The 26,768-nt window shown below is 44.8% G+C and overlaps 1 protein-coding gene across 2 annotated transcripts in view; it reads left to right on the top strand.

Annotated features, from left to right (window-relative positions):
• Positions 1 to 26,768, top strand: part of LOC126249760 (arrestin domain-containing protein 2-like) — a 240,966-nt gene that overhangs the window by 74,560 nt on the left and 139,638 nt on the right. For both annotated transcript variants that reach the window (XM_049951450.1, XM_049951449.1), the window contains exon 2: positions 20,241 to 20,403. The gene's annotated coding sequence lies outside the window, so the exon portion shown is untranslated. The remainder of the gene's footprint in view (positions 1 to 20,240; positions 20,404 to 26,768) is intronic.

Raw genomic sequence — 26,768 nt, 5'->3', positions numbered from 1 at the left:
TCAAGAGTAGTGACTGGCGTATTGTGACGAGCCAGTTGCTCGGACACCATTGACCAGACGTTTTCAGTTGGGGGGAGATCTGGGGAATGTGCTGGCCAGGCCAGCAGTCGAACATTTTCTGTATACAGAAAGGCCCGTACAGGACCTGCAACATACGGCCGTGCATTATCCTCCTGAAATGTAGGGTTTCGCAGGGATCGAATGAAGGGTAGAGCCACGGGTCGTAACACATCTGAAATGTAACGTCCTCTGTTCAAAGTGCCATCAATGCGAACAAGAGGTGACCGAGACGTGTAACCATTGGCACCCCATACCATCACGCAGGGTGAAGGGTGATACGCCAATATGGCGATGACGAATTCACGCTTCCAATGATCGTTTACCGCGATGTCGCCATACACGGATGCGATCATCATGATGCTGTAAACAGAACCGGGATTCATCCGAAAAAATGACATTTTGCCATTTGTAAACCCAGGTTCGTCGTTGAGGACACCATCACAGGCGCTCTTGTCTGTGATGCGGCGTCAAGGGTAACCGCAGCCATGGTCTCCGAGCTGATAGTCCATGCTGCTGCAAACGTCGTCGAACTGTTCGTGCAGATGATTGTTGTCTTGCAAACGTCCCCATTTGTTGACTCAAGGATCGAGACGTGGCTACACGATCGGTTACAGCCATGCGGATAAGATGCCTGTCATCTCGACTGCTAGTGATACGAGGCCGTTGGGATTCAGCACGGCGTTCTGTGTTACCCTCCTGAACCCACCGATTACATATTCAGCTAACAGTCATTGTATCTCGACCAACGCGAGCAGCAATGTCGCGATACGATAAACCGCAATCGCGTTAGGCTACAATCCGACCTTTAACAAAGTCGGAAACGTGATGGTACGTATTTCTCCTCCTTACACGAGGCATCACAACAACGTTTCACCAGGCAACGCCGGTCAACTGCTGTTTGTGTATGAGAAATCGGTTGGAAACTTTCCTCATGTCAGCACGTTGTAGGTGTCGCCACCGGCGCCAACCTTGTGTGAATGTTCTGAAAAGCTAATAATTTGCATATCACAGCATCTTCTTCCTGTAGGTTAAATTTCGCGTCTGTAGCACGTCACCGTGGTGTGGCAATTTTAATGGCCAGTATTGTAGTTACAGAGAGTAGTGGTGCAGGTACATTTTTAAAGTACTCAACAAAAGTTGGAGCAAGGCATTGACAGTATTGCCGAACTGGGAGGTCTTAGAGCGACCCTTTTTCGTTTTGTTCACACATGTGTCAATGTCACACCCTTGCATGATCTCACCACATGAGGGGGCGAAGCAGGAGGGCTGAAAAAGTATAAGCACCCTTTCCTATTTTAGATCGCGTTCAAATTTCGTCGAATGGTTTTGAACAGTCCCATGTTGTTTCACGCTTTTAAGTAGAGCAAATATTGCAGTCGCACTGTACGCCAAAGGGGTGCTGTCATGTTCAGAGTTGTTGCTAGCCCCCGGTGACTTTCGAGAAGGGTTGACGTGTTCGTGTGGTGTTAGTAGTGTCAAAGATCATCAAGAACGAAGTCCTGTTGCTCATCGCACTGTGAACAGTCATTTTAGATTGCAAAATGTCTGGGAATCAACGCCCCTAAGGAAGGGTTGGTTTCACTGACGCCGTTTATGCCACCCCTGAGCGGCGGTGTGTCTGAAACGGTTACCTCAGCCACACATAAGAAAATCACGTGACTTCAACGCTCGGAGCCTCTGTTCTAATCTCCATCACGGAGGCGTCAAATGAAGTTGTAAAATGTGGGTAAGAGAGGGTTGCGACGACCTTCCCTTCGTGTGACACGTCCACGGCGGTATTGCACAGAATTTTGGTGAAATTTGGTTCCAATGTGACATCATTAACCCACCTTACACGTCACATGAGCTTCTGAGATCTGGCCTTCTTTTCGCATGTGTCGACACCTTGCTGTTTGAAGCGACGCCGAGCTCGAGATTGACGTTGCAGAGCGGCACTGTTTTGCACCATTATAGAGGAAGGTTGGTTCAAATGGTTCAAATGGCTCTGAGCACTATGGGACTTAACATCTGAGGTCATCAGTCCCGTAGACTTAGAACTACTTAAACCTAACTAACCTAAGGACAGCACACACATCCATGCCCGAGGCAGGATTCGAACCTGCGACCGTAGCAGCAGCGTGGTTCCGGACTGAAGCGCCTAGAACCGTTCGGTCACAACGGCCGGCGAGGAAGGTTGTAGGCACCTTTGAACCAAATTTCAAATTTATATGTCGCAATGGGAAATAATTACGTGGTGTAGAATAAGTGATCCTTAAATTCTGTTGCATAGTGTATTACGTAAGGAGGTCAAATCTTGACTGCAATAACTAGGTTTAAACGGGTGAGATTATGCAGAGACGAAGAGACTTGCATGGGATAGACTAGCTTGTAGAGCTGCAACAAACGAATCTTCGGACTAAATAACACAACAATATCAACAAGAACTAACCAGATAATGTGGTAACTGAGTTCCGCGTCAACCCACGTGTGAAACATACACTCATGCTCATAAATTAAGGATAATTGTAGAATGTGGTGCTACACAACGTGACACTACACAAAACTGGCGCTAGTAGCATAGGCACATAGGGAACACACACGACACAGATCTGTAAGTCCACGGTATTGGTGATAAGTTGAGAAAACCGTCCCGAAACACATGTGCTACAAAACGTCACTGTTTCCTGCGTATGTACCCCGACATCAGTATGGGATATGATCACCATGCACAACGAGTTGGCATACTCTGGATCAGTTGGTCGAGCAGCTGCTAAGGTATAGCCTCCCATTCTTGCACCAGTGCCTGTCGGAGCTCCTGAAGTGTGCTAGGAGTTTGAAGACGGGCAGCGATACGTCGACCGAGAGCATCCCAGACGTGCTCGATGGGGCTTAGCTCTGGAGAACAGGCAGGCCACTCCATTCGCCCGATATCTTCTGTTTCAAAGCACTCCTCCACGGTGGGGCCATGCATTATATCCATCAGAAGGAAGGTGGGACCCACTGCACCCCTGAAAAGGCGGACATACTGGTGCGAAATGTCGTCCCGATACACCTGACCTGTTACAGTTCCTCTGTCAAAGACATACAGGGATGTACATGCACCAATCATAATCCCACCCCACACCATCAAACCACGACCTCCATACAGGTCCCTTTCGAGGACATCAAGGGGTTGGTATCTGGTCCCTGGTTCACGCCAGATGAAAACCCGGCGAGAATCACTGTTCAGACTATACCTGTACTCGTCCGTGAACATAACCTGGGACCATGTACTGTGTTCTTGACATCAGGCTTTACGGGCTCTCCTGTGACCAGGGGTCAGTGGAATGCACCTTGCAGGTCTCCGGGCGAATAAACCATGTCTGTTCAGTCGTCTGTGGACTGTGTGTCGGGAAGCAACTGTTCCAGTGGCTGCGGTAAGATCCCGAGCAAGGCTACCTCCAGTACTACGTGGCCGTCTGCGGGCACTGATGGTGAGATACCGATCTTCTTGTGGTGTTGTAAACTGTGGACGTCCCGTACTGTAGCGCCTGTACACGCTTCCTGCATGCTGGAATCGTTGCCATACTCTTGAGATCACACTTTGTGGCACACGGAGGGCCCGTGCTACGACCTGCTGTGTTTGACCAGCCCCCAGTCGCCCTAGTATTCTACCTCTCATGACGTCATCAACATGTGTTCTTTGAGCCATTTTCAACACACTGTCACCATTAGCACGTCTGAAAACGTCGGCACACTTACTCGCTGCACCGTACCCTGACATGCACCAACACACCTCTGTATATGTGGACTGCTGCCAGCGCCACCGTGCGACGACCGCAGGTGAAATGCACTTCATGGTCATACCCCGAAGTGATTTAAACCCGCAAACCGCCCACCGGAGCGTTGTTTTACCATGTATCAGCATTATCCTTAATTTATGAGCATGTGTGTGCATATGTGTCACACTACACTTTCATTATCTCCTCTTTCAATGACCATTTGTGTTCTGTTTTCTACTGAAACTGAGATTATCGTTGAACTAGGTGTACCTGTTCGTAAATCGTATCGGATGACACTAGAGAATGTCGAAAATATGAAGATCAACGCTTAGTGATGAGCCAAACGAGCGATACTTGGTGACGTTTTCGTTAGTGAACGTTGCAGACGTTGCAGGCAAAATCCATAAGTAACAATTCAGGTTTTATGAAACCAAATGTTTTCTTTAATGTAAAGAAAAGAAAATGTTATATACAAACATAAAATAAAGGGAAACCTGAACTATATACAGAGTTTGGCCAAATACACGAAACAATTGCGAAGAAATAGGCACTATACTTCAAGGTAATGCTGAAAGGAAACTAACAAAATTATAGGAAGCGTTCTAAGACCCCGTGCCCAGCGTTGGAGGAAGCATGACTCGTGCATGAGGTTTGTTATCGACTTGCGCTCTCGATCGCAGATGCCCGGTGTTCTACGAACATTTCCATGAGCCCACATATCGTGTCAGCTAATCCCCCGCCTGATTCCTCCAGCATTTCACAAACTACGCTCTCCAAAAGTCTTCAGGAAAATAAGTCCAGGTGGCTTGGGTCATTCGATCGATGCGATAATGAGCCACTATTTTCGATACTTTGTAGCGTCGTTGAATAAGAATTTGGACAAGATCTAATATCTTCAATTAGTTCTTTCAGGTACCCTCTACAATAACTCGATGTTTTTCAGCATCATTCTAAAACACCCTATTTATTAATAGCGGACGAAAGGTATGGAGCATAATGAAAGGTTAATGGTGGAAAATGAGTCCGCAGCTCGTGGTCGTGTGGTAGCGTTCTCGCTTCCCGCGCCCGTGTTCGATTCCCGGCGGGGTCAGGGATTTTCTCTGCCTCGTGATGACTGGGTGTTGTGTGATTTCCTTAGGTTAGTTAGGTTTAAGTAGTTCTAAGTTCTAGGGGACTGATGACCATAGATGTTAAGTCCCATAGTGCTCAGAACCATTTTTGTGGAAAATGATCTCATAGCAGATCTGAAACGCCTGCCTTTCACAACGTTTTGGAGAGATAACCTATATGTCTATGCGACCTGTCGCACCCCTGAAGCCGCGTAATTAAAAAAAAAGCGTTATCTGTTAAATTTCTCCAAGAGGAGGATCAGATTTGGAAGACGTATTGTTACTTTAGTGACAGCTGCTCCACTGGCACTTCTTGGGCTGGGAAATAAGGATAACACAATATTGTCCAGAACAGCATTTATTCAGCTTGTAATAAGAGAGCGTGTGAGCTTTGTTTCCACTTCCTTAATTCTCACATTGGCAATTCTAATAGCCTAGCACGGGAATGTCAGTGGTTGTAAAGTGTTTCCCGTGAACACAGCCACCGGATATTTACAGTGTTTAACCAAGGGTGTCAAATCCACAGCACAAAAGCCGGATTAAATTAAAGTTAAAACACAAGTATTTCCACTTCATGGTGTGTTGGCACAGCAACCAGTTATGTAGACTGTGGTGAAAACAAGTCTTGGTTCTAGAATTCATTTTATTGCTTTATTTACGTATTTCAGGAAGCCTAGAAGGCTCCTGAAGGACCATCTCACACTCACATGTTTAGAAAAAACTCTGCAAACAAGGCCTATCCCTGTGTCACCCTCTACGTCAGTATGGAGGGGCACAAGGTAAGCACACCGCTCGCTCTGTCAACAATGTCAGCCTTCCCACACCAGAGCCACTAAATCTCCTTCAATACTAATGGACTGAGGGTTCCTTTTTCCAATGCTACAGTCTTGTAGCCAAGGAAAAGTTCTTAGCAACACTGGAATTCATCACCTAGTAATCAGCACCGGCTCTTGACCTTTCTGCTACGGAGGCAGGCTGTGTGTGCGGAAGGATGAATTTTTCTTGTTATAGTTTCACTACAGTAGTCACTGTAACACGTGGTGTGCACCGAACTACTCTTCTTCACAGCAGGAGATTGCTCGGGGTAACGAGCCTGTTATATTTCATTTGAAGGCTGGATGACAGTACCCGTTGTTACATTACGTAGTTGCATTACTGTGAGTTTACGAGTTTTACCTGTTTCATTGTGAGCAGTCATACTGGTGCCCACAGCAGTTATGGAAATAAGTTCCCTCAGGCGGAGCCCGCATACCACGATAAGCCTAATACAGCTCTGTTGGACTGAGGTTACTCTAATGAGTCAATCGCCACAACACCCTTTCATCTTCTCGGGGCACGTTACCTACGATGAGACCACACCATGATTTTTGTGCAGTTGCTAGTTTTTGTGGTTTCGATAAGGAAATCAAATTACCATTCTCTGGATTAACAGGATCCGACCGCTGTGGCAACATCTGTCGATGAAGCACACCCCGGTTTCAGAAAGGGGCACCGTGCTTTTCTCCTCAAAACGCTAAAATAATTTGTTGACTCCCACGTAGACAGGGAGAAATTACCATCGTAATAAGATAATATAAATCGGAACTTGTAATGTTATGCGTATCTAGGCGAGCTAATCGGCAGCTTAGAATTGCTACGACGTAAGATGAATTTGATGCATGGCTGAAAGCTAGTGAGCCCAGTTCTCAGGGAGCGCTGCAGCCAGCCCGGGCAGTTGAAGTTCCAGCCAGCCAGGTGCAGAAAAAATGAGTGCGTCGCCGGAAACGGTTAAATCCCAGAACTGGAAATTTGAACGGATGATGCTCGCATTGCCTTTGTGCAGAATATGCTGTAGGAAATGGCGGATTGTCAATGTTAAGGATGGACACGTTACAGCTCTTAGAGATTCGACAATAACCCACATCAAATATTAGTGCAAATCTGCATACATTTGCGATCTCAGAAAAATGAGACGCATCCAATAACACAATAATACCTCAGTATCTTTAAAACTGCAGAAGTTAATGTCTCACAGCGAATAAACATTTTTACAGTGACACTCTGAATTAACAACTTTTAATCGCTTCATGCGATTTCAACAAACTTCATGTCAGATGATAGCATTGCACTATAGCTATCATTCCTGAAAGCTACGTACCTGTATCTATTTCATTTCTCGATTTACGACGTCTTTTACGTCTTTTTCGGGCAACGGCCTTGCCGCAGTGGCTACACCGGTTCCCGTGAGATCACCGAAGTTAAGCGCTGTCGGGCGTGGCCGGCGCTTGGATGGGTCACCATCCCGCCGCCACGTGCTGTTGCCATTTTTCGGGGTGCACTCAGCCTCGTGATGCCAATTGAGGAGCTACTCGACCGATTAGTAGCGGCTTCGGTCAAAGAATACCGTCCTAACGGTCGGGAGTGCGGTGTGCTGACCACACGCCCCTCCTTATCCGCATCCTCCTCGGAAGATGACACGGCGGCCGGACGGTCCCGGAAGGGCCACTTGTGGCCTAAAGACGGAGCTATTTACGTCTTTTTCATAATACAAGTGTATATCAGAACATTGTATTCTCCACATTTACACAGCAAATGAATGCAACGTGAACACCGCTATCTTGTCGTACTTGTGTTTTCATTTAATAAACAGTTTATTATTGTACCAGTAACTTTATTTAAATGTTGGTTGCAAGTGCTATTAATAAATTGTGCTAATTTAAATGTGGTCAATCGCATGTGTCAGCAGACACCACAACTGTAAAGAGAACCAAAAGACGCCTCTGTCAAGAAGGCATGAATAATTGTTTAAATAATATTTAGCGATAATCTGTAATTATTTAACGTGATCGCACTTGCGCAAGAATACTGGTTTATTTATTTATAAACAACTATTACTAATATTTGTAAATGATCTTATTGTAACCGAATGTTTATAACGTTTCTTTTATTTAAATACTGTTGTAATATTAGTTTGGTGGGGGAAAGTCGCCAAGATCAGTTAAAATCTGTATGTAGAACCTGAGAACGATGTATTTTTTTGTGTGGATGGCCTTCAGCCAATGAGAGTTGCACACTGGCGGAACACTGCTGAGATCAAGTGGGGACTGGGACTATCCGAGTGAAGCTCTCAAGGGAGCGATTCTCGACACTTTTACGCGACTTCTGGAAGGAGGTGGACATGCCGTAGTAACGAGAGGTTTTCAGTTGTGGAGGTGCTTGATTCTGGGTGGGGAACGGCCGCTACCATACTTTGACTTCTGAAGGGACTTTACATTTCGAGAGTTCTGAATGTGTTCCAGAGTAGGACTCTAGCTTTGCCGCTTGATTTACGGAACATAGAATACACAGAGTATGAGTTAATATTCTTCTTATTGAGTGTGTTCATTTGTGAATCATCATGTTGAACTCAACTACTTTGAGCTGGAGAATCTTTCGTGTATTGTGATCACGAAATGGACTTAATTTTTGGAAGTCTTTGATCACTGTGTAGTTAGGGCATTTTGCTAACATCCTCGTAATGCTCTCAACGAAACTTTACTGCATTTGATAAGGATATTTCCTGTTGGTATTTTAACTGAATATCGGAGAACCAATTCCCGTTTATTTGAGATGTCCTTTCCTGAACAAACATCATTCATCATAGTGCTTTGCCGTCTGCATCAATTACAGACGTTAGAACAGAACCCTTGTTATTAAATTATTCATTTATCTTTTAGCTAATGTTTCTGAGCATTTTAGTAATTCGCAATTCTAGTCAATGCATATACTATTTGACTGCAGGATCACAGCTGCAGGTAGTTAGTTGCAACGATTTAGATGCGGGGCATGAGAACAAACGTGCGCGCCTCGACCCCGTTACAACACCAAGCTATTCTTTTTAAACAGAACCGTGCATATCCCCAGTACATGAAGTATGAGTAACCGCAGGTGAAGACGCAGCTGGTTTGCTCCTATGGACTGGAAGAGCTACACTCAGCAGTAACCCTTAGGTATCGTCCCAGACTTCAGGAAAGGTTTAGGTTTTCATTTACCCCAAGTGCTATTTGAGAGTGAACGGTCGAGAAGAAAGAGGTTCTGCGAACCCTCTGTCTAGCACATAAGGATGAACTGCAAATAGTTACATAGACGACAACACAACTATATCTAAATGTATCTCCTAACTTTGGAATTCTGGGTTTGGCAAACCTATACACACCGAAAACAATCCGAGGCCGCTGACTTAACGCTAGTTTTCTACTCTGTTGAGATAGCGTCATCATCCTAGAGCGAATTATTTCTTGAATGCAGTAGAACAAATTTCTTTTGCCTAATGTGTATGAGTCCCAATGTTAGTAGCATTCTTATCTTATGGCATTGCTATTAGTGTCAGAGGTTTAATCGAACCAGCCAGTCGTGTTCTAATACGGCCAAATGTGTTATCTGTGGCAGGGATGCCCATGAGGGTGATTGTCCACCCCATCCCCTCGTTGCATCAACTGTATGGGCGACCACACTGCTTCCTCTAGAGATGGCCCTATTTTTAAAGATGAACACATTATTCAGGAAATCCGAGTGAAGGAAAAGGTGTCTACCTTTGCTGCTCATAAGATATTCGCCAGTAGAAAGCCCACTGTGCTACCAGCGGGTAAATATAGCAGTATTCTCGCCTACCCTTGACCTACTAAGGAGGTAGCCACGCAGACTTGCGATCTCACCTTTAGGGCCACGGTTGTCAGATTGGCCAGCCTAAAGATCGCCTGTTCAACCTCCCCAATATCACCCACTCACTCTAAAGCTCAACCTTCATCGGCTCCTGTTAAATCACGGGCCCCAAAATCGGGTGCCCGGACTTCCCAAAAAGAGCCTACTCGTGAAGATATTTTACCTACCCAGACCTCACAGCCATCCACTTCTCCTTCATCTCAACGTCCTGCTTCCAACAAGGCTCATAAGAAAACCAGTTCCTCTCCTTCTACAGTGCCACCTAGCAGTACCCGCCCTCGGCCATCTTCCATATTGTCGAGACACACCACTGGCAGCCGATCAACCAGCCGAGCATTGGCGGCAGGAGCTGCCCCCAAACAACCTATGGATCAGGATCTTCTACCTTTGGCTGAGTGCCATTCCATGCCACTGGCCACTGGCTCTCAGCGGTTGCTGAGTTGATGGCAAGTGTGGTGAGACGTTTCCTTTTTTCTTCCACCCTATGTCAGTTGTCCATTGGAATATCCGTGGAATTCGCTCCAATCGGGATGAACTGTCGATCCTCTTAAGATCCTACTCCCTGGTCATCTTCTGTCTTCAGGAAGCAAAGCTATGTCCCCATGATTGCTTTGTCTTCCCTCATTTCCAATCAGTCCGGTTTAATCTCCCCTCTGCTGCTGGCTCCATGATACTATCCACTATCACCCAATCCACTTACACAGCTCCTTCCAAACTCTTGCTGTACTTCTTTCCCTTTCTGGATTCACCTTCTCTCTTTGTACCATACACATTCCATCGTCCACGCCAATGGAAAGAGCCGATCTCCTTCATCTCCTTGGTCAGTTCACACCCTCCCTATTTGCTGGTTGGGGACTTCCACGCCCACCACCTGCTCTGGGGATCTTCGCGTCCTTGCCCGAGAGGCTCCCTATTGATTGACCTTTTCCACCAAGCGGATCTTGTTTGTCTCAGCACTGGGGAACCTACATTATTGTCTGCCTCCACGTCAATCTACTCTCATTTGGACCTTTCGATCGGTACTGTTCGGCTATCTCGGCGCTTTGAATGGTTCGCTCTTGTTGATACACACTCAAGTGACCATTTTCCTTGTGCCCTTCGAGTACAGCCACAACTGCCATCTATGTGCTCAAGACGCTGGAAGTTTTCCCAAGCCAACTGGACACTTTTCTCCTCTCTAGCAACATTTGATGACCGTCGGTTTCCTAGCATCGACGATCAGGCCACTCATGTTACGGAAGTTATTTTTACAGCTGCAGAACGTTCAGTACCTTGTATCTCCCCTTTGTCCCGGCACCAGCCAGTTCCTTGGTGGAACGAGGCATGCCATGACGCAATATGTGAGCGGATATGTGCTCTTCGCGTTTTCCGCCATCATCCGACGTTGGTCAACTGTATCCGCTATAAGCATTTACGTGCGCGATGCCGTCACATCGTACATGATAGCAAGAAGGCAAGCTGGGATTTCTTTACTGGCTCCTTTAACACCTTCACTCCTTCATCAGTTGTTTGGAGTCGAAGTCAATGGATATCCAGCACGTCCAGTTTTTCCCCGACCTCTGGGATAACTGTCGCTCAGGGTACCTTAGTGAACCCAGTCGCAATCTCTAACTCATTGGGTCGATACTTAGCTGAGATTTCGAGCTCTTCTAATTACCCACCAGCCTTTCTCCCGACGAAACGAATAGCGGAAGAGCGACCTCTTGTTTTTTCCTCTAAAAATCGCGAAAGCTGTAATACCGTTTTTTCTATGCGGGAACGCAGACATACACTCTCCTCCTACCACCCTTCTGCTTCGGGACCGAATGGTATCCACGTCCAAATGTTGCTGCATCTATCAAACCCTAGTCTGTACTACCTTCTTCGCCTTTATAATCGACTTTGGGTCGACAGTACCTTTCCCAGGAGATGGCGGGAAGCTATTGTCATTCCTGTTCCGAAACCTGGAAAGGACAAACATCCCCTCTCAAGCTATCGCCCAATCACTCTCACGAGTAGTTTTTGTAAGGTTTTGGAGCGTATGGTAAATTGCCATTTAGGCTGGTGGCTGGAGTCCCGAAAGCTTTTAACAACTGCTCAATGAGGTTTCCGAAAGCGTCGTTCCACAGCTGACCATCTTCTTACTCTCTCCACTTACATCATAAACAATTTTCACGGGAAATGAAAAACGGTAACTATATTTTCTGATCTGTAGAGGGCATCCGATACCTGTTGGGGGACAGGCATCTTCGACACACTGTTCTCTTGGGGCTTTCGATGTCCGCCACCCCTTTTCATCTGTGGATTTATGACAAAGCGCACATTTAAGATGCGGATGAACACTACTCTATCCCGTACTTTCTCCCAAGAAAACGGGGTGCCACAGGGCTCTGTGCTAAGTGTTTTACTGTTTTCCATCGCCATAAATCCAATTATGGATTGTCTCCTTTCTGATGTCTCAGGCTCCCTCTTTGTCGATGATTTTCCAATCTACTACAGCTCTCAACGGACCAGCCTTCTTGAACGACGTCTTCAAGGATGTCACGCTCGCCTCCACTCATGGAGAATCGAAACCGGCTTCCGATTTCCTCCCAGTAAGACCGACTGTGTAAATTTTTGGCGTTTTGGAGTTTTATCCACCTTCCTTAAAATATTCAAACGTGTGTGAATTCCTAAGGGACTAAACTTCTGAGGTCATCGGTCCCTAGACTTACACACTACTTAAACTAACGTGTGTTAAGAACAATACACACACCCATGCCCGAGGCAGGACTCTAACCTCCAGAGGGAGGGGCCACGCAATCCGTCCATGGCGCCCTAAACCGCGCGGCCACTCCACGCGGCCCGCCTTCCCTACATCTACGCCATGTTGACCTCCCGTTCTCGGACGTCGCCAAATTCTTGGGACTTTAGTTTGACAGAAAACTGTGCTGGTCTTCCCACTTTTGATATCTTTTGGCTCGCTGTCTGCGATCTCTCAACACCCTCCGTGTTCTGAGTGGTACCTCCTGGGGAGCGTACCGAGAGGTCCTCAAAAAATGGTTCAAATGGCTCTGAACACTATGGGACTTAACATCTTAGGTCATCAGTCCCCTAGAACTTAGAACTAGTTAAACCTAACTAACCGAAGGACACCACACACATCCATGCCCGAGGCAGGATTCGAACCTGCGACCGTAGCAGTCCCGCGGTTCCGGACTGCAGCGCCTAGAACCGCACGGCTACCACAGCCGGCGAGAGGTCCTCCTCCGCCTATATCGCGCCTTAGTTCGCACGAAACTGAACTATGGAAGCACAGTTTACTCCTCTGCATGGACGTCTATTCTTTGGCGTCTAGATTCTGTCCACCACCCTGGATTGCTTATGTCGTCTGGAGCTTTTTACACCAGCCCCGTGGAGAGCCTATGCTGAGACTGCTGAACCTCTGCTGTCCAATCGGCGAGCTGTCCTTCTGAGTCGTTACGCTAGTCATCTGTCATCCGACCCATGCCCTTTTTTTCGACGCCTCCTTGGATTTAGGGTATGCAGGCAGCCCTTCCTTTCTACTACCACTGGGAGTTTGCTTCCGTCAACTGCTACATTCACTTTCCTTCCAATTTACTGAAACTTTCTTGACAAATGGGAGTACGACGCCACCTGTTCTTCGATCCCGGACCTGCCTTCTCCGTGACCTTTGTCAGCTTCCCAAGGATAGTATCCTCCCTATAGTTTATCGTCTGGCATTTGCTGCTCTATGCGCACAAATGGAGGATGTCACATTTATATACACTGACGGCTCCAAATGGTTCAAATGGCTCTGAGCACTATGGGACTTAACATCTATGGTCATCAGTCCCTAGAACTTAGAACTACTTAAACCTAACTAACCTAAGGACATCACACAACACCCAGTCATCACGAGGCAGAGAAAATCCCTGACCCCGCCGGGAATCGAACCCGGGAACCCGGGCGCGGGAAGCGAGAACGCTACCGCACGACCACGAACTGCGGACTCTGACGGCTCCAAGACCACCTTTGGTGTCGGTAGTGCCTATATTATTGACGACACCCCTATTAGATTTCGGCTTCCCGATCAGTGTTCGGTTTTAACTGCGGAGCTTTACGCTGTTCTCCATGCTGTCCAATACATCCATCGCCATCAGCGGCTACAGTATCTTATCTGCTCGGATTCGCTCATCTCTCTTCTCAACCTCCAAGCTCTTTATCTCGTCCACCCTCTGGTCCACCGGATTCAGGACTGCCTCCATATACTCCACTTTGGGTGCATCTCTGTGGCATTCCTTTGGATCCCAGAGCATATCGGTATACGCGGAAACGAGGCAGCCGATATAGCGGCAAAGGCTGCTGTCTCTCTTCTTCTGCCCGCTGTTCGCATGGTTCCCTTTGCCGATCTACAGAACGTTTTATGTCGTCGTGACTTTTATGGCACACACATTCGTCTGCACTTCAGGATAATAAATTACGGGACATAAAACCTCTTCCCTGTGCTTGGACCTCTTCCCCCCGGCCTCGTCGTCGAGAGGAGGCAATTTTAACTAGACTCCGGATTGGGCACTGCCTTTTTAGCCATCGACGTCTTTTAAGTGGCGATCCTCATCCGCTTTGCCCGCACTGCTCTCAATTATGGACGGTGAGACACGTTTTACGTCAGTGCCCCTATTTTAATCCGCTACGCGCCCGTTTACAGCTGTCGACTGATATATATTCCCTTTTAGCAGATGACGCGCGCTCAGCCGATCGCGTCCTTGAGGTTATAAATGTTAGTGAGATGACATCGGTCATTTGAAGCTCTTTTTGGAGAAAACAACCCTCCTTCAAAAGCACTTTTCTAAGATTTCCTTCCGATTTTAGTCTCCCTCCTTCTTGCGTTTCGCTCCCATTGTTGCCAATTTACAATCCTATTTTTACCCTTCACTAAGCCACAGACTGGACGCTTATGACCGTAGCTGATTTGCGCCCTAAAACCATAATCTAATAATAATAATAAACAGTAGTACAAGTTTATATGCCAACTAGCTCCACAGATGATGAAGAGACTGAAAGAATCCATGATGAGATAAAAGAAATTATTCAGATAGTTAATGGAGAAGAAAACTTAAGTTTGACGTGTAAATGAAATTCGGTACTAGGTAGAGGTACAGAAGGAAAAATATTAGGAGAATATGTACTGGGGCCAAAGAATGAAAGGAACAGCCGCATGGTAGAATTTTACACAGAGCATAATTTAATTTTTGGTAACACTTTGTTTAAGAATCACGAAAGGAGGATGTATATGTGGAGAAGACATGAAGACAATGGGTGATTCCAGACTGATTATACAGGGTCAGTCAGCTTAAACGTGTACCGCAAATATTGTGGAAATGGAAAGTGCTATTGATGTGCGGTGTTCACAGAATGGATTGGTAGTCAGGGCTCGCATTGTTAGCGAATCAACAGATTGTAATACTACTTACAAGGGAACCTCCCCATCGCAACCCCCTCAGATTTAGTTATAAGTTGGCACAGTGGATAGGCCTTGAAAAATGAACACAGATCAATAGAGAAAACAGGAAGAAGTTGTGTGGAACTATGAAAAAAATAAGCAAAATATACAACCTGAGTAGTCCATGTGCAAGATAGGCAACATCAAGGGTAGTCAGAGCTCATGAGCGCCGTGGTCCCGTGGTTAGCGTGAGCAGCTGAGAAACGAGAGGTCCAGAGTTCAAGTATTCCCTCAAGAGAAAAGTTTAATTTTTTATTTTCAGACAATTATTTTGCGAAGCTGCACAGGTACACAGAGCAGTATTGTTTACGTGATCGTGTGTTAATTATCAAAGTTCGGGCACTCACACATAATCAACTTCGCTCTCCAAAATTCCAGGACATATTCAAATTTGCTTGGACATATGCAGGAGTTGACGGTCTACACGCGGAAAAAATTTGAAAACGTTAAAAACATATTTTTTGACAGAGCACAGGGAAAACTGTGCGACTGTGAAACTGTTGCATTCATTTGTTGCAGTTTATGTGACAAACTCATATGTTTTCATCACTTTGTTAGGAGTGATTATCACATCCACAAGAAAACCTAAATCGGGCAAGGTAGAAGAATCTTTTTACCTATTCGCTAAGTGTACAAGTTAGGTGGGTCGACAACATATTCCTGTCATGTGACGCACATGCCGTCAACAGTGTCGTATAGAATATATCAGACGTATTTTCCTGTGGAGGAATCGGTTGACGTATGACCTTGCGATCAAATGTTTTCGGTTCCCATTGGAGAAGCACGTTCTTTCGTCTACTAATTGCACGGTTTTGCGGTGCGGTCACAAAACACACACTAAACTTATTACAGTGAACAGAGACGTCAATGAACGAACGGAAAGATCATAACTTTGCGAAAATAAAGAAAGTAAACTTTTCATCCCACGGAAGACTTGAACCAAGGACCTATTGTACCGCAGCTGCTCACGCTAACCACGGGACCACTGCGCTCCTCAGCTCACGCTATCCTTGATGTTGCCTATCTTGCGCATGGACTACTCAGTTTGTACATTTTGCTTATTTTTTTTTTTTTCATAGTTCCACACAACTTCTTCCTGTTTTCTCGATTGATCTGTGTTCAGTTTTTCAAGGCCTATCCAATGTGCCAACTTATAACTAAATCTGAGGGGGGTGCGATGGGGAGGTTCCTTTGTTAGAAAATGTATTTTTGTGCAAACATATACTTTTAAATGGAACAATGCCAATTGTTATTAATAAACTAAAAGTAGGGTAAATTAGAATGTCAGTGGTGTTTGCTGCAAGATTCTAGTGCGAGTCGCAGGCATGTGTGACCGAGAGGTTCTAGGCGCTTCAGTCTGGAACCGTGCGACCGCTACGGTCGCAGGTTCGAATCCTGCCTCGGACATGGATGTGTGTGATGTCCTTAGGTTAGTTAGGTTTAAGTAGTTCTAAGTTCTAGAGGGATGATGACCTCAGATGTTAAGTCCCATAGTGCTCAGAGCCATTTGAACCATTTCTAGTGCGAGTCGTTTATCAGAGAACGTATTTTGAAAATCTTCCACGCCGCCACTTGTACAATACCTGTGGTAGCACACACTAGTTATGTCGATTCTGACCAGTAACGAGACTGTTGACCATCACAGTTTGTGTTCAAAATGAGCACAGCCAACGGCAGTACACGCTTCCAGTCCGGTATGGAACTACTGCTGCACACATGCTAGCATTTCAGCAGATATGTCCGAGCATGCTGCAGTATACGTCGTTGTAGAGGCGTGTTCCAGCTTTCCCCACAGAAGAAAAGTCTAAAGGCGTCAAAAATCTGGGGAACGGTCCTGTCAAGGTATAGATCCTCTGAGTCCTATCCAACGATCTGGAAACAATTCGTGAAGACATTCTGTAGTACTTCCCACAGTATGGGCTGGACAAACATCATGTTGGTTCCACAGGTTCCTCCTAGTCTGCAGAGGAACGTTCTTCTAGCTTCCGTGGAAGATGGTCAGTTAGAAGACTGCAGTACTTGTGCGCGTTCAGTGTTCAGTCTATGAAAAACGGGCCTTTGAGCTGATGATTCACAATCCCACACCACACAATTACAGTCCATGGACGCTGACGTTCCACGAAACGACGCCAACGGGGATTGTCAACAGGCTAATAATTGCAGGTTTCGGCGGTTTACCTTGCCATGCTTGGTAAACTTGGCTTCATTACTGAACAAGATAATGAATATATCTGGAGTATCCTGTGTTAATGCCCATGTACAGAAGTTAGCACGATTCTCATAATCGTTTCCATGCATTTCCGTCATTTGTGTCCTATTACGTTGTCTAGGTGCTACAAAAATGGCTCTGAGCACTATGGGACTAAACTTCTGAGGTCATCAGTCCCCTAGAACTGAGAACTACTTAAACCTAACTAACCTAAGGACATCACACACATCCATGCCCGAGGCAGGATTCGAACCTGTGACCGTAGCGGTCGCGCGGTTCCAGACTGTAGCGCCTAGAACCGCTCAGCCACCCCGGCCGGCCTAGGTGCTACACTACCACTTTCACGTAACTGGTTGACGAGGTTGGCAGACAACTGCCGAGATGCTTGACGTCTATTGGGATATCTTGCCGTATACACCGTACATAAACGAACTGTATTCTTCCTACACTCTCCATACACCGTGAGCATGTCGTCTTTTCCTTCATTGGTAAATTCCATCGTCCACTCACGACCAACTGTTTGGACTGTCACACACTGACTAACAAATAGCAATGCACTCAAAGAACACACAAGCAGACATAACAACATCGTACATAGCAACTACGCAGGTTAAATGGCGCAAACCAGTGTCGATGTGGAAACTTTACAATATATGATATGTCGTTAACGACTCGCGCTAGAATCCAGCAACAAACGCCACTGATATTCTAATTTACACTACTTTTAGTTTGTTAATGTCAATAGGCATTGCTCAATTTATAAACGTGTATGTTTGCACAAAAAGTACACTTTTTAAGTATTATTACAATATACGAGCCCATAACTACCGATCCATTCTTTAAAAAAGGCACATCAATAGCAATTTCCATCTCCGATGCAAATTTTAGATGATTCACCCACTATATCGGTAAGACAAAAATTTCGCAGCCAGATTTTAAACTGAGGGATATTTCCAAGGGCAGATGTGAACTCTCACCATAATTTATTGTTTATTAACTGTAGATTAAAGTGGAAGAATTTGCAAAAAGATAGGAAATTGATGAGGTTGATCTGTTTAAGTTGAAAGAACCAGAGGTCGTCGAGAATTTCAAAGCGAGCTTTAGGCAACGATTGACTGAAAATACCGAGAAGAATACAGTACAAGACCAATGGAGAGTTTTGTGGGATGAAATAATGAAGGCTTCAGGGGCTCAAATAGGTAAAAAGACAAGGTCTAGTAGAAATTCTCGAATAACACAAGAGATATTGAATTTAATTGATGAAGGGAGAAAATATAAAAAACAGCAAATGAATCAGGCGAAAGGAAATACAAACGTCTGAAAAATGAGATTATTAGGAAGGGCAAAATTGCTAAGCATGAGTGGCTAGAGGATGAACGTATGCCTATGGAACCGTGTATAACTATGGTAAAATTAAAGAGTCTTTGGAGAAAGGAGAAGCAGTCGCATGAATATCAAGAGCTCAGATGGAAAACCAGTTCTAAGCAAAGAAGGGAAAGCTGAAATGCGGAAGTAATATATAGAGACGGTGTACAAGGGAAATGAAGTTGAAGGTAATAGAAAGGGAAGAGTTACAAAGAAAGCACGTGCTTTACAACTTGCACAGAAACTAGACGACAGTTATAAGAATCGAAGGGCATGAAAGGAAAACAATGGTTGAGAAGAGAATGGGACAGGGCCTTCCCTACCACAATCCTCACATGCTCATTCCATTTCATATCGCTTTGCAACGTTACGCCAGATATTTAGACATGACTGTGTCAAGGACACTACTAATGCTGTATCCGAACATTACGAATTTGTTTTTCCTACTCATGAGCATTAATTTGCATTTTTTCTACATTTAGAGCCAGCTGCCATTAATCCCTCCAACTAGAAATTTTAACTGTGTCATTTTGTATCCTCCTGTAGTTACTAAACTTCGCCATCTTTCCGAACTATACAACATCATCAGCAGACAACTTCAGCTTACTCCCCACCATGTCCATCGGATCATTTACGTATACAGAAAGTAATAACGGTCCTATCACACTTTCCTGGGACACTCCTGACGATACCTTTGTCTCTAATGAACTCTCGCTATCGAGGACAACGTACTATGTTCTATTACTTACGACGTCTTGGAGCCACTCGCATGTCTGTGAACATATTCCACATACTCGTACCTTCGTTAACAGTCTGCAGTGGAACACCGTTTCAAATGGTTTTCGGAAATCTAGAAATATCGAATCCTGTCTTAGCTTGCAGTGATTTCCCCTTGTACCAATGGACTAACGAACCGTGTCTAATTTTTTGGCAGCAGGTACGGTTATCCCGTGAATGGTCGACTTTCTGTGCATCGAATATTCTTTGCAGGTGGTCAGGCAGCTAGACCACCGATATGGGCTGGCTCTCAAGTTGCAAGCTCATTCGTGTGGGGAGCCTCACGCAAGCAGCTGAAAAATATCCTATGTTAAACATAGTTTACAATTCCTTAGAATTACTTGCATTTTGGAGATTCAGTTTTATGCTAATTTATTATCTGAAAATTAGTTGAGAAATTTGGAACTTGAGCAATGTAATAACGTAAAGCTTTTACCACAAATTCATTTAAGGGGCGGATTTGCACCTAGATTTAAGAGCCAATGAAATAGTGGTTGAACGAGCAGGTGGAACACTTCTACGAAGTTAAAATAAATGTTTTTCTATCAAATGCATCAAATGAATGAACACTATGTCGGAAAAAACTAAAACTAGTTCATAAACTCACATACGAAACTTCATTTTTTCTGTATGTCGTATCTTTGCATTCAGGTCACACCCATCATTACATGACTTTTATTGCAAGAGGTATCTAGTGCTGAATTGTTATTGTCTACGACATCGTTCTTAACTGTTATGCTCAACAGTCTTTGCCATATGTGGTGGTATGCTATGCATTTTTACCTTAATGTAACTGGATTGTAGTCACTGTTGCATTTAACTGTTTTCTTTATTTTCAGAGTATTGCTTCGCCCCGGCAGCGGGATGAGAATTTTCATCAGTTAATGAGAACGTCTCCAAAGAATTTCAGAAATGTCGAAACATCGGCCTATCAAGGATAATAACAGTGAACATGTTGCATGTTTGCTGCAGACTGTCATCGAGTAGGAGCCCCACTTACAGGTAATGTACACACGAGACAAAATTTATGCAAAATTACCTGACCAGTAAAAATTTAATGACATATGACAGTTATTTCATACCTTTTTATGTGAAAACTATCAAGAAGACTAATCAAAGAAGTTTCGATAACACTGACAGAAAAACTGCCTATTGGCTTTTGTCCCGGGTTCTTCGGCCGACGTGCGTCTGATGATTTTACTGACGTTTCGCCAGCACGAGTGGCTGGCATTGTCAGAGCTTCACCCTCCATTGCCAGTGGTGAATGGAAGGTGAAGCTTTGACAATGCCAGTCACTCGCACTGGCGAAACTTCAGAAAAATCATCAGACGAACGTCGGCCGAAGAACCCGCGACAGAAACTAATATAGAGTTTGTCAACAAGTGGACATGAAAGCCTTAACAATTTTGTACTGACAGAAAACCAACAGACGTGCGCTCTGAAGCTTAATCTTCCTTCAAAAAGATCTGCTATGACAGTCGTTTGTTACCTCATATTAGTAGAAGGTGTACAACTTTGTTTCCGCCGTTTTCCCCCAACATTTGAGGCTTTGATGAAACAAATTGGTTACACATGTATCATTCAAAGTATTTTCCATCGCTGGCCACTGCTTTCTCCCACCATTCGGGCAGTGTACGAATCCCGCGTCGAAAAAATTGTTCATCTTTTGAAGTGATCCACGAATCGATCCAATTTGTAACTTCTTCGTGAGATCGGAAGTGCTGGTCAGCCAGGCCATGCGTCATTGATCTAAACAGATGATAGTCAGAGGGAGCAATGTCTGGAGAATACAGCGGATGGGATAAGACTCCCCATTTTGACATTTCCAAGTACGTGTTGACCTCTTCCGCAACGTGGGGTCGAGCGTTGTCGTGCTGCAAAATCACTTTATCGTGCCTCTCACTGTATTGCGGCCATTTGTCTTTTAATGCTCTGCTAAAACGCATTAACTGCGTTCGATAACGAGCACCTTTGATTGTTTCACTTGGTTTTAACACCTCATAGTATACGACGCCGAACTGGTCCCACCAAATGCACAGCATGATCTTGGAGCCGTGAATGTTCGGTTCGGCCGTCGACGTGGAAGCATAACCGGGACATCCCCATGATTTTTAGCGTTTGTGGTTATCTTAATGAACCCATTTTTCGTCCCCAGTCACAATGCGATGCAGAAATCCCTTCCGTTTTTACCTCTGAAGCAACTGTTCACAAACACATAAACGCCGTTCAACGTCTCTTGGTTTCAGCTCACACGGGACCCAAGTTCCTTCTTTCTGAATCATGCCCATAGCCTTGAGACGTTTTGAAATGGCTTGCTGTGTCAATCCCACCAATCGTGCCAATTCTTCTTGAGTTTGACGAGAGTCTTCACTCAGCAATGTCTCCAATTCTGCATCATCGAAAACATGCTCTCTTCCATTACAATGCCGGTCTATGACGTTAAAACCACTGTTCTTGAAGCGTTGAAACCACTCACGACACGTTGTTTCACCAATAGCGTCCTTACCCTACATACTTGAGAGCATTCGTTGAGACTCAGCCGCTGTTTTCTTCATATTGAAATAAAACAGTAACCTCTCCCGCATTTTCAATCAAGAACAACTTTATCATACAGACACAAATCGACTAATGTTTGAATGAGGTTATGTTGACCGAGGTCCGAGCTAACTGAGATCTGTTTCTTTCGACCGCTACTTGCTTTTGTCGCCACCTATCGGCAAACGGTGCCAGACCATAGGCTATACAAAGCGTGTTGGAAGGATACGGAAAATAGTGCAGTCGTCAAAATGCGGAAACGGAGAAATTTATCTGATTTGCAAAAGGGCACACTCGTTGGCTTTTGGGCCAAGGGTGGAAGCATTTCCGAAACAATTAGGTTTCTAAACTGTTCACGTACCACCGTGGGTGAAGTGGCAAAATGGCCCTATCCAAAACTGGCGCCGAGGCACCTGTTCTGCACCACGAGCTATAGATGGCAGGGGTGAACCACGGCTGTGCAGAGATGTGTACGGGCGAATAGACGTGCAACTGTTGAGTAATTCACCGCCCAGATGAACAAAGGCACTAGAAACAGTGTTACAGCGGACGTTGCTGCGTATAACCTTCGCAGCAGGCAACTTCTCCACGCACCCATGCTGACTGCTGCTCATCGGCAACGAAGACTTGAATTTGCACGCGATTACCACAACTGGATGCCCAATATGTGGCAACAGGTGACCTTTTCAGACGAATCACGTTTTATGCTCCATCGGACCGATGACCCTTGCATGTATGCTCATGCAACAATCATCGGAAGGGTCCAGGCCAGAGGAGGAAGCGTTATGGTCCGGGGAATGTTTTCGTAACATTCCCTCGTCATTCTGTAAGGCACAATGGATCAACACAAGTATGCATCTGTGCTTGGAGACCATCTCCACTCCTTTATGTAGTTTGTTTTTCCACAGCACTGTGGCATCTAGCAGCAGGACACTACAATGTGTTACACAGCTCACAGTGTACGTACGTGGTTCGAAGATCGCCAGGATAAGTTTATCGTACTCCCCTGGCCACCAGACTCCCCAGTCTAAACCTAATCCAGAATCTGTTGTACCAGCTCGATCGGGCTTTACGAGCCATGGGCCTCAACCGATAAACCTAGCGCAGCTAGCCACAGCGCTGTAGTCGATGTGGCTCCAGATCCCCGTCCGTACCTTCCACAGCCTCACTGATTCTCTTATTATACGTACCGCAGCGATCTGCTTTGCATCTACATCTACATCTACGTCCATACTCCGCAAGCCACCTGACGATGTGTGGCGGAGGGTACCTTGAGTACCTCTATCGGTTCTCCCTTCTATTCCAGTCTCGTATTGTTCGTGGAAAGAAAGATTGTCGGTATGCCTCTGTGTGGGCTCTAATCTCTCTGATTTTATCCTCATGGTCTCTTCGCGAGATATACGTAGGAGGGAGCAATATACTGCTTGACTCCTCGGTGAAGGTATGTGCTCGAAACTTCAACAAAAGCCCGTAACGAGCTACTGAGCGTCTGTCCTGCAGAGTCTTCCACTGGAGTTTATCTATCATCTCCGTAACGCTTTCGCGATTACTAAATGATCCTGTAACGAAGCGCGCTGCTCTCCGTTGGATCTTCTCTATCTCTTCTATCAACCCTATCTGGTAGGAATCCCACACCGGTGAGCAGTATTTAAGCAGTGGGCGAACAAGTGTACTGTAACCTACTTCCTTTGTTTTCGGACTGCAAGGTGGTTTATTCATGCTTTTAACAGGGGGTCATATTACTGTGCTGGACAGTGTAGATCTAGTTGTAGATGTAGACTATACATAAGCTTGAAAGCTTGTAGTTGTTTATTTCCATTATCAATCTTAGAAAAACAGAACTGCGCTAAAAATTTTGCATAGTACATGATGGCGTAGGAAATTCGTAGTAAAACGTGAGATTTGTATGCAACGAAGCTACGTAATGACCGTTCTTTGAACGCAACTTCCTGAACCGTGATAAGCACAAAATTTCTCTGAATATCTAATATGCATTGGCGGAGAAGAGACCAGGCTGTTATACTGCGTTATTTCAATCTAATCGTATGCTTCCAATTGCATTCCAATTTTCAAGACGATGGATTTACATTACCGATCCCTGACAACCCCAGAATCGTAACATTAGAAAATATGTTCCATGTTATCATTTATGGCCATCATCTCAACAATGAAACAGTACAGTCGGCAAGAACATTAGCTCTTGTTAATCTTGTTATGGTGGCGTGAAACAAGTAAAGTAATTTTACGGAATCGAGAAGTATTTCGGAATACAACCGCATGGTCTATATAGTCACGCGTGACAGAAGTGATAAACATTTCACTTAAGTGCGACATTATCTCCTTGGAAGACAATGTTCTTCTCCACTAACAACATCTATACTAAAGGGAGTACTTCGTCATGCCCTTAATATCCTTGGTCGTAATCTGTTATTACAATAGATCAAGAGGAAAACTATGAAATTGAAACTCATACCATCACACATACACCCTCACGTTTGGCGCCAGTTAAGTGGGTAGTCCACCACGTAAGTTCCTTGGATGCCCACCGCACTATAAACTCGATGTGTTGTTGAAAACAAACAAAGGAATAGTTCATAGGACCATGTTGCTCTCTTTAAACAATTTTTAATTCACATTACATGATATCAACACTATTTGCGTCGTGCTAAAGCATTCTCCTTGGTAATCAAAGACATGCAACTTATAACATAGCCGAGGATATTCAGTTTTTGAAGCTCGTGCCTGCTTCTGATAACAGGAACATGTTTTCAGCCTAATAATTGAGTTATGAACTAAGTCGTCATAGTTTTACTGTCCTCTTCAATGAAGACTGGCTTTCGATTGCAATTAAATTTCCGTAACGATGTCTTGCAACGAATCGAACACACTGTCCTGGCCTTGAAACACGGTCAGATTAAGTTCCAGGTGATACAAGCGACAGCTTGGGGGCTGAGAGAGGCACCAGAGTGCAAATTTTGAACACAATGTGTACCAAAATTAGTAACGAAAACTGAGACGAGTGGAAGTATACATGGGAAAGCGGGAAGAGACGCCAAATGAAATTCAAACACGTTCTTAAATCGGCCCTCTCTTGAAAACTGCTGCTGGCTTTGTTTCACGTCCTCTGAGTAACTTAATTTCAGGAAACCGCCATCGCTGTTGGTCAGAAATCTCTCCCACTCAACCTCAACCATAACAATTAATCCACACGGACATGTAAAGCTTGATCAAATGGTTCAAATGGCTCTGAGCACTATGGGACTCAACTGCTGAGGTCATTAGTCCCCTAGAACTTAGAACTAGTTAAACCTAACTAACCTAAGGACATCACACACATCCATGCCCGAGGCAGGATTCGAACCTGCGACCGTAGCGGTCTCGCGGTTCCAGACTGCAGCGCCAGAACCGCGCGGCCACTTCGGCCGGCAAAGCTTGATCCAGACCACGCGCACAGACATGTTTTCTTGCATATCGGCGTCCGACCTTTTTCGTGTAAAATGCGTATTAGGCGAACTGATAAAAGCAGACAGAATGGTGAAATTAATATTGCCTGCAGGCTGCTATAAAATGGAGAAAACGAGACTAACTTCAGAATTTCAAGTGGTAACGTGTGAAAAGTTAGTACCTTTGGAAAGAGCTCTCAAATCTTTATTTCAAAAATGTTGTTTTATTATTTTGCACCGTTTCGGTGATATAAAAAATTGTTCCTGGTGCTAACGATTCTAGAAATGATTAAGGACAGCAAAGAAAAAATTTTAGGGTAATAGATGTGCTTTTAAATTTGAACAAACTTTATTTACTGATTGAACACAACAAATTATTAGAAAGTATCACTTTTTTCAGTTTAGGCTTACAGCAATAGGTGTTTAAAATGCTTTTCGCCTATTTCTAAGCTCAGCAGTGCCTGCCTTTACGAATACTGACTACCCTGAAGTATCTCGTCATCTAAGGGAGATATCATATGCTTCGCAGTTTCGGTCTTTAATGTCATCTCCTATTGTATGACGATACTGATACTTAATATCTACGAACTGTACCTAGGAGAAATAATGAACAGGATTTTAATCTGGCTACCACAGGTTTCAAGTTGCTGACCCTCCACTACCATGCCATCGACCTGATAAAACCTGAATTGAATTATGCCTGGCCATCAAGGAAAAATGTTCTGGACACCGATATTACTGTAACGACGATGGCAACCATATTGCTGTTGCAACATCTTCTGGCAACTGTGTCATAGTAAATTGTAGAAATTCAGAGTATCGCTCATCATGTCATTCTTCATAAAAAAAATAGGTCCCACAACTTTCCCATGGATGAATACACAAGTAGTTATGCTCCGAATGTGCTGGTTGCCTTGCTGACGTAACCATTGATAGCTTTCTACTAATCAACAGAGAGCGCTGTGGATACTTAACTCGCAATTACACTACTGGCCATTAAAATTGCTACACCGAGAAGAAATGCAGATGATGAACGGGTATTCATTGGACAAATATATTATACTAGAACTGACACGTGATTACATTTTCACGCAATTTGGGTGCACAGATCCTGAGATATCAGTACCCAGAACAACCACCACTGGCCGTAATAACGGCATTGATAAGCCTGGGCATTGAGTCAAACAGAGCTTGGATGGCGTGTAGAGGTACAGCTGCCCAAACCGCTTCAACACGATACCACAGTTCATCAAGAGTAGTGACTGGCGTATTGTGACGAGCCACTTTCTCGGTCACCATTGACCAGACGTTTTCAATTGGTGAGAGATCTGGAGAATGTGCTGGCCAGGGCAGCACTCGAACATTTTCTGTATCCAGAAAGGCCCGTAC

Source organism: Schistocerca nitens, chromosome 3 (assembly GCF_023898315.1).
Source record: "Schistocerca nitens isolate TAMUIC-IGC-003100 chromosome 3, iqSchNite1.1, whole genome shotgun sequence".
NCBI classification, from domain to species: domain Eukaryota; kingdom Metazoa; phylum Arthropoda; class Insecta; order Orthoptera; family Acrididae; genus Schistocerca; species Schistocerca nitens.
This window is presented reverse-complemented; position numbering and strand designations above follow the sequence as displayed.